The following is a 10568-nucleotide window of genomic DNA, read 5'->3' on the forward strand; positions in this document are numbered from 1 at the left end:
AGATAGCGAGTAGGATGTCAAAATGAGTGACAGCATGTAGCTCAGTCAGCAGGATAAAACCTGTTTGTAGTGCCTTTCACTGAACATGGAGGCCTTTCTTCATGGCTGTTCACTTTAATGAAGATGTGTTAAAGCACCAGAGCTGCTGAACTCCTTGTGTGTGAGAGCCTGTTTGGTTTATGTCATTTGAAATTGAACATGATCAAAGTGTCGTGCGTTCACATGAACTTTATTAATACCCATGGAGTCATTGGGTTGTGTTAGCAGCATATACAACAACTGACAGTAAACACAATGCATGTGTTGATGATTTTCTGTGTCCTCTTCACAGATACTGTGTGTTGATACCCCAGTATTTTCTGAGCCAGTCATCTACAAAGTAAGTTACTAACACAGCCACAACTGTTATGTTGTGTTATTTTAAATGATACAATGATTCTGTACATGGTTTGTAAACCTTCAGCTGTAATGGAAACAGTAGTGCTTTTTATATTGTTTGAATGGAAATGTAACCGTGCCCTGACAGATTTGTTTTCTTCTTTTCTTCTTAGAATTCTTTTCTTCTTTCACATTAAAAAGAAGAAAATTAATCATAATATTAATTAATAATAATTAAGAAGGAGAGGTTGGTGTCTTTAGATAAGCATGTGTTTCAGAGATTCAGTGTAGTTTTGAGTGTGAGTACCAGTATGTGTTTGGCATGGTGTGCTGCTGATTTTGATTGAGCTTTGTATTCTTTCAGGTCTTGTATACATTCAAAATGAGTACTGTGATTAAGTTTGTGCGGCATTATTATCAATACGTAGGGAGTGGCAGAGATGCCTGATTGTCAGGGCTCCTTGTACAAACAGAGCACAGTGTTGAGTAATAGGGCATAGAAACTTCAAGGTCCGCCAAAGAAACTGTTATTACTAACAGCAGCGTTACAGTGAGGAAACATACAATAATTATTCTATAACCCTATTCCCAGTTTGTTGGGGTGTTGTCAGAGCTTATTGCCTTTGATTAGGTGGTTGTTGTTGCAAAGAGCGTAAGGGAACCACACAGCCTCTGCTCTCTTGTTTCTGTGCTCCTGTAATACCTTTCATTCTGCTCTGTAGCCACTTAAGGTTTATATCCATTTTGATGTTGTTGTTGTCACATACACACTGTCACAAATGTTTAATTGAACGCTGGCTATCATACACGGGAAGAGGGATGCGATAGACGTGTATCCAGTGATTAGCCTGGCTGCCTCTCTAAACCCCTCTGGAAATGGTAAAAGCATTTTTGTAACTTCTATACAGATCCACAGTTTACGAAACATCGCAGATTGACACTAAGAGGCAAGAGATGGTGTAAACTAGCACACAGAAAGATGTTTTATATAGGCTACTATGAATGAGCTGAGACACTCCATAAATCATGTGTACAGGTGTACCTGAAGGGGCAGATGGAAGCTACAGACAGCAGGTCATCAGCACTAACAGAAGAGACGACTCAACAAAAAGGCACGAGACGTCGTACAATATGTGGTCTTAATAATACAGTTACATTGTTCTAAGTGTTTTGTTGTTGGATTTCAGTTACCACCCCCATGTACGTTGGTATCAGACGGTCAACTGTGCAGTTGCAAGAGTGATCTTGGTGAACCCAGAAAGTCAGCGCTGTGATTTCTTCTCTGACAGAGTCATCTACAGGTCTGTCAGGACCAGACCACCAGTGTTTGCTCACTCACTTTCATCACATCCAACATTCAGTGGAACTTTCTGTCCAGAGCATTTTACACTGGTGGTAGTGGGTACATGTTCGGCATGCCAGTCTGTAAATTAGACAAACAAACGGTGTCACACAGTTCCGGGTTACAGTTTAATGTAAAGGGCATCTCATTCAGTCACTTTCCTTTGGTGCTACTGTGATTGTTCTGTATTCTGTTGTTTCTGAATAATACAGCTGTCTCATAATTGGATTTAAAGGAAATCTACATTTAATTTGTGATTACATTATCATGAAATTTGATTGGCCTAACATTATACTAATTTAGCAAAGATATCTTTACTCTGCTGCAGTTACATTCATTCATGTCAGGGAACAAACTTCTTTGTTTGCACAGACTCAATATACCCGCCCTCATTTGTGTCAGATTTTCATTGTATACATTACATAACAGTAGAATAAAGCTTGCCCATCTGATTCCTAAGACCTTCTATCAGCAGCAAATATGTAACTTGGTTGTTGGTGCATTTCTTGACTGTCAGTATACCTGATTCCTTGTGGTTGCTCACCTGTGGGAAGCTTCCAAGGAATTATAGTGGTTTATTGGTTCACCCTGACAAAGAATGAGGAGGGATATAGGGGAAGATTATAGAGTTTGACAGATGATCATGAAACAATGTAGAATATTAATGTTCCCTTTTGTGTTTTTGCAAATTGAAATCGTAAATTGCCTTAAATGCTTCAGAATTGCAAACAAGTGACCTGGTATGGAGGAAACTTGGAGTGTGTTGATGCCCTCTTTTTGTTCTGCAGTGGCAGAGTGAATGGTCGTCAGTACAGAGCCGACCTGGAGCTTTACCAGAATATTGTTGCTGAACAGTGCTGCTGGGAAATGAAGTCCAACGAACCCGTTCTCAAACTAGTCAAACAGCAGCAGGGACACTGGGAAAGACTTGTCAGGACTAAGGTACTCAACTTGTGTTCAGTCTACAGCAGAAATGTAGAATTTTTCCACATCATCTTCTGATTGATTTAACAGGTGATTTATCTTTCTAGAATATTTTTGTGAGTCACGACATGGATCACCTTGACGACGAGGAAGAAACACCAAACGGTAAGCTGCTGGAGACTGACTTAATTTTTGTGATAATACCTACTTTCAGTGAGAATGATTCGCCCTCTTGTGGTTTTGTGGTTTATAGGGAACACAGGAGAGGACAACTGCTATGTGAATTCAGAGAGCGGTAGTGAAAGTGACTGAACATCTAGCTGTGCATGCATTCATACTTATTCATCATAGGATCACAGGACTGTTATAAAGTTTACACAGTTAAGTGATCTGATTTATACTATAGAAAGAGATTTTTGCTCTGAGATGCAGAGAGCCGTTTGTGTTTCATGCAAATATTTTACATCAGACAATGTTACTTTTGAATTATTAGTCTGTTGGAAAAAAATATTCTCCCTTGCTGTCATCAAAGTAAATAGTGTTCAGTACAGAGTAAGTAATAAGAGTAATCAGAGTAATTAATTCTCACCAAGTGGCATCAAAAAGTATGGAAGAAAATCATATAAAACAAATAACATAAAAAAACTATGAAACCTGTAGTAATATACAAATGCTCCACCATAGTATAAAGTATAGTTCACGTGAGGAGCAATATTGTGGTTATTATATCAAACGGTCATTCTGCCTGTTGGCATTTTGGAGAGAGAGAGACACAGTTTGAACATTTCTAACTATTTACCAGTGGGCATTATGAAAATGTACAGTTTATTATTTATAAAGATCAGCAGAAAATACTATTCTGACTGCACACACACACACACACACACACACTCTGTCTGCTCTCTGACTGCAGACACGCGCACACTCTGACTGCAGACACGCGCACACTCCGACTGCTCGCACACACACGCACGCGCGCACTCCCGACTGCTCTCTGACTGCACACACACACTCCCGACTGCACGCACACACACACTGACTGCACTCCCGACTGCACGCACACACACTGACTGCACTCCCGACTGCACGCACACACACTGACTGCACTCCGACTGCACACACACACTCTGACTGCTCTCTGACTGCAGACGCACACACACACTCTGACTGCACACACACACACACACTCTCACACACTGACTGCACTCCGACTGCACACACACACTCTGACTGCACACACACACACACACTCTCACACACTGACTGCACTCCCGACTGCACACACACACTGACTGCACTCCTGACTGCACGCACACACACACACTGACTGCACTCCCGACTGCACGCACACACACACACTGACTGCACTCCCGACTGCACGCACACACACACACTGACTGCACTCCCGACTGCACACACACACTGACTGCACTCCCGACTGCACGCACACACACACTGACTGCACTCCGACTGCACACACACACTCTGACTGCTCTCTGACTGCAGACGCACACATACACTCTGACTGCACACACACACACAAAGGGAGAACACTCAGTGAACACAGGCCTTTCAGTCTGCTTCACTCCCCTCCATAAGTGTTCTGCCCCTCCCTGGACACAGGCTCGTGGAGGTACATTTGCATAATCTATTTGCATAATAGATCAACAGTTTTTCAAGACCTTCGTTGGTATTACCATATTGGGACATGTTGCCCTGTTATTCCCACCTACCAATTATAATAATTGGTCTAACATATTTATGACTGCGAAACACTCTGTATCCCTCCTATGTTGGATGATTTATCTTACGTCCGATGCCTCCCAGTGCTTCGCCTTCACCGCATCAAAAGGGTTCCAGGAATGATAACATCCTCCCGAACTCCCTGTAACGGAGGATGTGTTTGTGTGAAAGAGTGTGAAAACCTCCCTTTTTCTCTGAGTGAAAGCATACATACGAGTAAAAATGTGCTCTGTATCATGTCAGTGCATAGGTAACCTTATATAATTCCACACTGCGCACACACACACACACACACACACTCTGACTGCTCTCTGACTGCACACACACACACACACACTCTGACTGCTCTCTGACTGCACACACACACACACACTGACTGCACTCTGACTGCAGACACATGCACACACACACGCTGACTGCTCACTGACACACACACACTCACTGACACACAGACACACGCACACTCTGACCTCCTGACGGACTGTGACTAACCCGTCACCTTCTCTCTCTCTGTGTGTTCAGAGTCGGATCCTGTCCATGTTGCTCTGCTTGTCATCTTCCTCTTCATCCTCCCAGGTACAGCTGGACTTGCAGGTCCTGGTCTGGGGTCCATGTAGAGTCAGTGACTGTTCACACCTGGGATTAGCGTGTGAGGTGACCACATCACATGGCACAGCTGTGATTGGATCACATGCTACAGGCAACCTTGCCTGTTTGACCTTTGACCTCTGTGCAGCTCTGTCACTCTGTCTCTGCTTCCTGTTTTCTCTCCTGTCAGGTTCATGACAGACCTGCTCCTCCCACTAAGCCACTCCCCCCTGATCCCGCTCTAAAACCTCAGCCACAGGTAACCTTGCCTGCCGGTGTCCATGTGCTGTTTCCGTGTTAATGTGTGATTATTAGAATAATTAGGTAATAGTGTATCATTTATGAAGTCCTCTCTATCTACACAGTTGCACCACTGTAAATAAAGGAAATCACATATTTTTAAGACACTTAGAGCATAGAGCCCAAGAAATAATATAATCTAAAGCTATAATCTAAAGAGAGTAGAAAAGTGTGATGGATTGATTTTACCTGATTCTTGGAATCTGTCAAATAGAATTTGTGGGTTTTGTGGGGAAAATTGTGCTTCATGTGAACTGATAAGAGAAGATTTGCCTGAACGGTTGATCTGTGGCCTGCGGCTCGCTTGGCCTGGTCCTGATCGATTGCTCATGCCTGCAGAGGCAGGAAAGGGGAGCTCACAGGCGATTCTTCATTCTGCATAAAGCTGCCAGACAGGAAGAATCGCATGTCAGTGTTATTATTGACAGCTCTTCCCTTTTCAGGTAAAGAAACTCTTGTAACTGTGGCCTTATATGATTAAACACTTTTGTTAGTTCTGTTAGTATCTTAAGTGAATGCAGACAGTGTTGTTAGATTTGTTTATGTTTTACAAGTGTTCACAAAGCGAGAGAAACATGTAATAGCATGTTGCTAACAGACGCTAATTCCATGTTGTCTGTGTTACCTTAAAGCTAGACTCATAACCAGAGAGTAAGTACGCTTATATGAAGTTATGAGGTTAAGTTGGTTACATGTGTGACTGTGAAATGAAAATGCATTTGTTTATTTCTGAATGGAATGTTATTCTATTTATATTAGTGCAGCATTTTCAGCTAAACCTTTATTTTACTGATTTGAACACATTATTTTGAAGACTAACCTGTTTAAGACAGATGAAGATAAAACCGAACATGTGTATATGTACATTTCATGTACTTCCAGCACTTGTACCTCTGTACATAATTATTTTTGCTGAATTCTGCATAAAGCTGCCAGACAGGAAGAATCGCGTGTCAGTGTTATTATTGACAGCTCTTCCCTTTTCAGGCATAACATTTTGGAGGCACCGCTGGGATGGATGTGGCAAGGACTGGCTGTTTCAGATAGACGTCCCTGATCATTATCCAACCCCTCACATCTTCAGCCGGAGTGGACAGAGCGCGTGGTGATTGACCGACTGTGCAGAGAGAGACCCGCTTGCAACCTGAGGTCAACTTTGAGTGCCAGGAGAGCAGCATTGTCTATTCTTCCCAGGAAAAGGTTCTGCACCACACTAACACTGCCCACAACCTAGAAAAAAATGGATTCATCAGACCTGGAAGCTTTGAAGTTAGAAGTTGGTTCTTCCTTGTACACACTTCCAAGAGACGCTTTAATTGAGCTTTGTGACTTTTTAAGTATTGCTGGACCAAAGCATGGGAAGGTGTCAAGCAAAAGCCGTCCCTCTTATTGACAGCTCTTCCCTTTTCAGGCATAACACAAGACCACTTGCCTTTTGTTTTGTTTAGTTTGCACCTGTAGACATCAAAGGGCCACACATGCATAGTGTTGTGTTTAGCTTTATAGAAAAGGTAAATAAAGGTAATAAGTATGTAAGTATGTGTTCTTTATGTGTATAGGACCACAAAGTTGAAGCCCATGCGGAAGTGTCAAAACTTGTAATTCACGCCGCAACTGCTGGGGGCTGGCTCCAAAAGCGAGTCATTTCCCATAGACTCCCATGTAAAAATGGCCGACTTCACAGCAGAAAAAAACATGTTTACAGCCTGGTACAAAAAAACACTCTGGTCTCAGATGATAGGTTCTCTTCTAGTGTCAATTGTACAGGGGGGGGGGGGGGGGGTGAATTTTTTTACAACTCACTCGTTTCAATGGTATTTTGACTTAAAATTACGCCTAATTATGGGCGTTGCCGCTTTGAGTGACAGACAGTTGACGTATCACAACGTGAGTTTCCTGCTTCCACGATCGCCCGCCCCCCTAAACCCCGCTCGTGCTCCCCCTTTTTGTCCATATTTGGAGTTTTGGCGGACATGACGCTGCCAACATGGCGGCGGTCATCAACGTCCTGGAACCTCCCACCGAGCTCTTCAGAAACAAACGGGTGACGTCACGGAAGCTCTGTCCATAGTTTTTACTGTCAATGGTCTGCACACACAGGAAGTTCATCCTTAATGATTGCTCTCTGTTTCAGTTAACCTGTCCGCACAGAATTAGTCTCAGAAACAACATGTAGAGCCCGGATAGCTCAGTCGGTAGAGCATCAGACTTGTAATCTGAGGGTCCAGGGTTCAAGTCCCTGTTTGGGCAGAAAGCTTGGTGTGTAGCAGCAAGTAGGAGGCTTGAGAAGGAGGTGGAAGTGCACACATTCATTCAAAATGGCTACCTTACATAGCTACTGCCTCTCCTTCTCCCTCCATTTTACACTTACCCCACCATACACCTCACACCAAATGCAATACATATGTACATGGAATTCCTTCTTATTAAAAGCTAAAAGCTTTAAAAGTTTTAAAACTCATAACTAAAATTGTCCTTCAATCAAACGATACCCTCCCCCCCTGCACCTATTTCCTGAGTAGACTGGTCCGGAACTATAAATGCCTGCTTGTTACAAGAGGGACTCTTTTGACTGTCACCCCTGGCAACAACAAAAGGTAAGAGCTCACACACCATCACACATTACAGTTTTTTCTGATTGCTTAAGCACATTTCTGTAACTATTGGCTATTTGTGCAAAACTCTACACACAAATAAAAAAACCTTACACCAAATCAGCAAAACATTGTAGATCTCTTGCAAAAGCTAATACATCTTGCTTAACTCTTCAAACCTTTGTAAAAATGGTATTTTTGTACCACACAGTTAACACAAACCATCATATTACTAAGCACACAATGTGCCAACTACACACTGATGGTATTAACTGAAAACACATCTGGCTTTTGCTTTCTCTGTGCACAAGGTCTGTCCATGTGAGGTCAAACCTTTGTCATAAATAGTTCTATAAACACAGGGATTCAAATTTCAAGTATGAATGTTTATTCACACACATCAAAACAAACACAAGAAAACATACAATTTCACTGAAAGAGAGAGAAAATCAGTCTCATTGTCTCTCTGGGTCTGGCCACAGAATTTCATCAACGTCGCATGCAATGTCTTCTAGTCCTAGGCACCGGGGAACATGTCTCCTGGAGTGCCGTATCCAGGCCTGACATGATGCCTGGTCCATATCCTCGCATGCCTCCTTCCAGATGCTGGATGTCTAGTAATTCTGTGGAGTAACAGTTTCAGTTTTACATGTACAGTATTGTTGTTTCTCTCATTAGAGTATGGTACACCTACAAAACTTAGAGTGAAGGAACTGTACTAACCCATTCTCATCAATATGTCCTCATGATGCTTGCTACAGTGTAGCGGCTCAGGCTGAACCCGTTGGCAGCTTCCCTCAGGGTCATTCCATGGTTGATCACATGATCCACTATTGTAGCTCCGATGACATCAGTAATTCTATTTCTTCTTACCCTTCCTCCTTCCTCTTCACCTCCTCGTCCTCTTCCTCTAAATTCACCTCCTAGTCTTCGTCCTCCTCCTCTTCCTCCTGCTTCCTCATGTCTTCGTCCTCCTCTAATTCTCACTCTTCTCAGTCTTCTTCTCCCTCCATTGTTCTCCACACTGAAGCTTACCTGTGTCTTATTCACAGTGCTCATGCTGATTGCAAAGTGAACTAATGATGTAAAACAGTTCTCACATGTGACAGTGTAGCCAGACAGTTGGAAAAATAGTGTAAATACCAGCCATAAATGTGTGTAGTTTTACTAGGAGTGTGTTGATCATTTGGAAGTTGTGTGTAAAGCAGTGAGTTGTGTTTACAGTTCAGCAAAAAGAGTGCTGTGAAGTGGATTATATTTATACAATTGCAAATTGTGTGTTACAAAAGTGCAAATTGAGTGTAAAGCAGTTTTTTTGCTTTTAGTTTTGCAAACTCAGTGAGTGATTTTGTTAAAACTATTAATAGTTTTAGAAATTGTGCTATAAGAATCATTGTTAGTGTTTAAGCAATCAGAAAAAACTGTAACAATAAACAATCATTAAAAACCCACAATCCGATCATTGTATAGTTAATTCAGCATCTGGTTCTTGTGTCTTACAGATAATACCTACAGCTAGTGATGGGTTTTCAAGGCTTTGTTGAAGCTTCGGCACCTGATTCAAGAAAAAGGTTCATTACTCCAGGCTTCAACGACACAGTGCTGGAGTCGGACATCTAGTGGTGAATAAAATGAATTGCGGTGTGTGTTATTGGTTCATGGATTGTTTGGGATTTGGATCTCCGTGCACATGCACACAAGTGTAGTCTCATTCGACCACACTACATGGTTGAATGGTTTCAGGCTGACACAATAAAACACATTAAACTTTCAGTTTCACTGCACGAAGTTGTTATACAAAGTGACATTTGAAGTCAGGGTGTCCGCGGGGTCTTAAAAAGTATTAAAAGTTGATGAATCAACTGTGGGAAAATGAAGGCCCTTAAAAAGTATTGAAAAGTCTTAATCCCCATTTCATGAAGTTTTATTGTGATTCAAGCTTTGACTCCAGAAAGTTCCATGAATATTTATTTTCCTCTTTGCAATGTCACCCGATGGGGAAAAAATATCTGAGTTCGTGCCGGTGCGACCAGCTGTTAGAGGGAAATACATTCTCTGTGACTCTCCCTGTGTCCAACAACAGACACACGTCAGGCTCATATCATGGTCTGAACCAATCAGAGACGGTGAAGGGCTGTTGACCTGTTGTTTCTGTTGACAGCAGGACAATGATGCTGAGGCAGAGCGCGCTCTGGGCTGAGGCCTTAGCTCGGCCATGGTGCCTTCAGGGAACATCGGACGTGTGTCAGTTAAACTCAACATGCGCTATCTATCGTATTGACGTGACTGGCTGCAAAACACTGACACCAGGCAAAGTTGTAGACAGTGTCACATCAAAAGGGAGAATATTAATAATTTGTGGAAGCGATAAGACGCTAAACACATCATGCAGGCCTCCTGGCGGACCCTGAAAGGAACTATCGGCTGGCTGTCACTCTCTTCCTGCTCTGTGCACCAGAGAAGTAATAAGCGTCAGTGCTGAGTTACAGCAAGAATAAATACATAACATCATCAAACATGGCAATTACTGCAGGTTAGATTTGCTAAAACCAACAAGGGCAGCGATGCTACACAGCCAGTTAGCACTGAATCTTTATTATGACTCTTCAGTGCATTTCCTCTGGTGTTTACAGAGCAGTCTGCTCCCTACAGATATTCAGCTACCTCACATCACCAGACACCTACCTGCTCTACTTTAG

The 10568-nt window shown here is 42.5% G+C and overlaps 1 long non-coding RNA gene and 1 other non-coding gene across 2 annotated transcripts; both read left to right on the forward strand.

The window, feature by feature from the left end:
* Positions 1-2602: 2602 nt before the first annotated feature.
* Positions 2603-5200, forward strand: LOC114429830 (uncharacterized). The gene is made up of 3 exons (XR_003669949.1): positions 2603-2662; positions 2752-2809; positions 4910-5200. It is a non-coding gene; the product is annotated as an uncharacterized LOC114429830 (long non-coding RNA).
* Positions 5201-7452: 2252 nt separating this feature from the next.
* trnat-ugu (transfer RNA threonine (anticodon UGU)) lies at positions 7453-7525 on the forward strand. The gene has a single exon. It is a non-coding gene; the product is annotated as a tRNA-Thr (tRNA).
* Positions 7526-10568: the final 3043 nt, after the last annotated feature.

Source organism: Parambassis ranga, unplaced genomic scaffold (genome assembly GCF_900634625.1).
Source record: "Parambassis ranga unplaced genomic scaffold, fParRan2.1 scaffold_21_arrow_ctg1, whole genome shotgun sequence".
Taxonomy (NCBI): domain Eukaryota; kingdom Metazoa; phylum Chordata; class Actinopteri; family Ambassidae; genus Parambassis; species Parambassis ranga.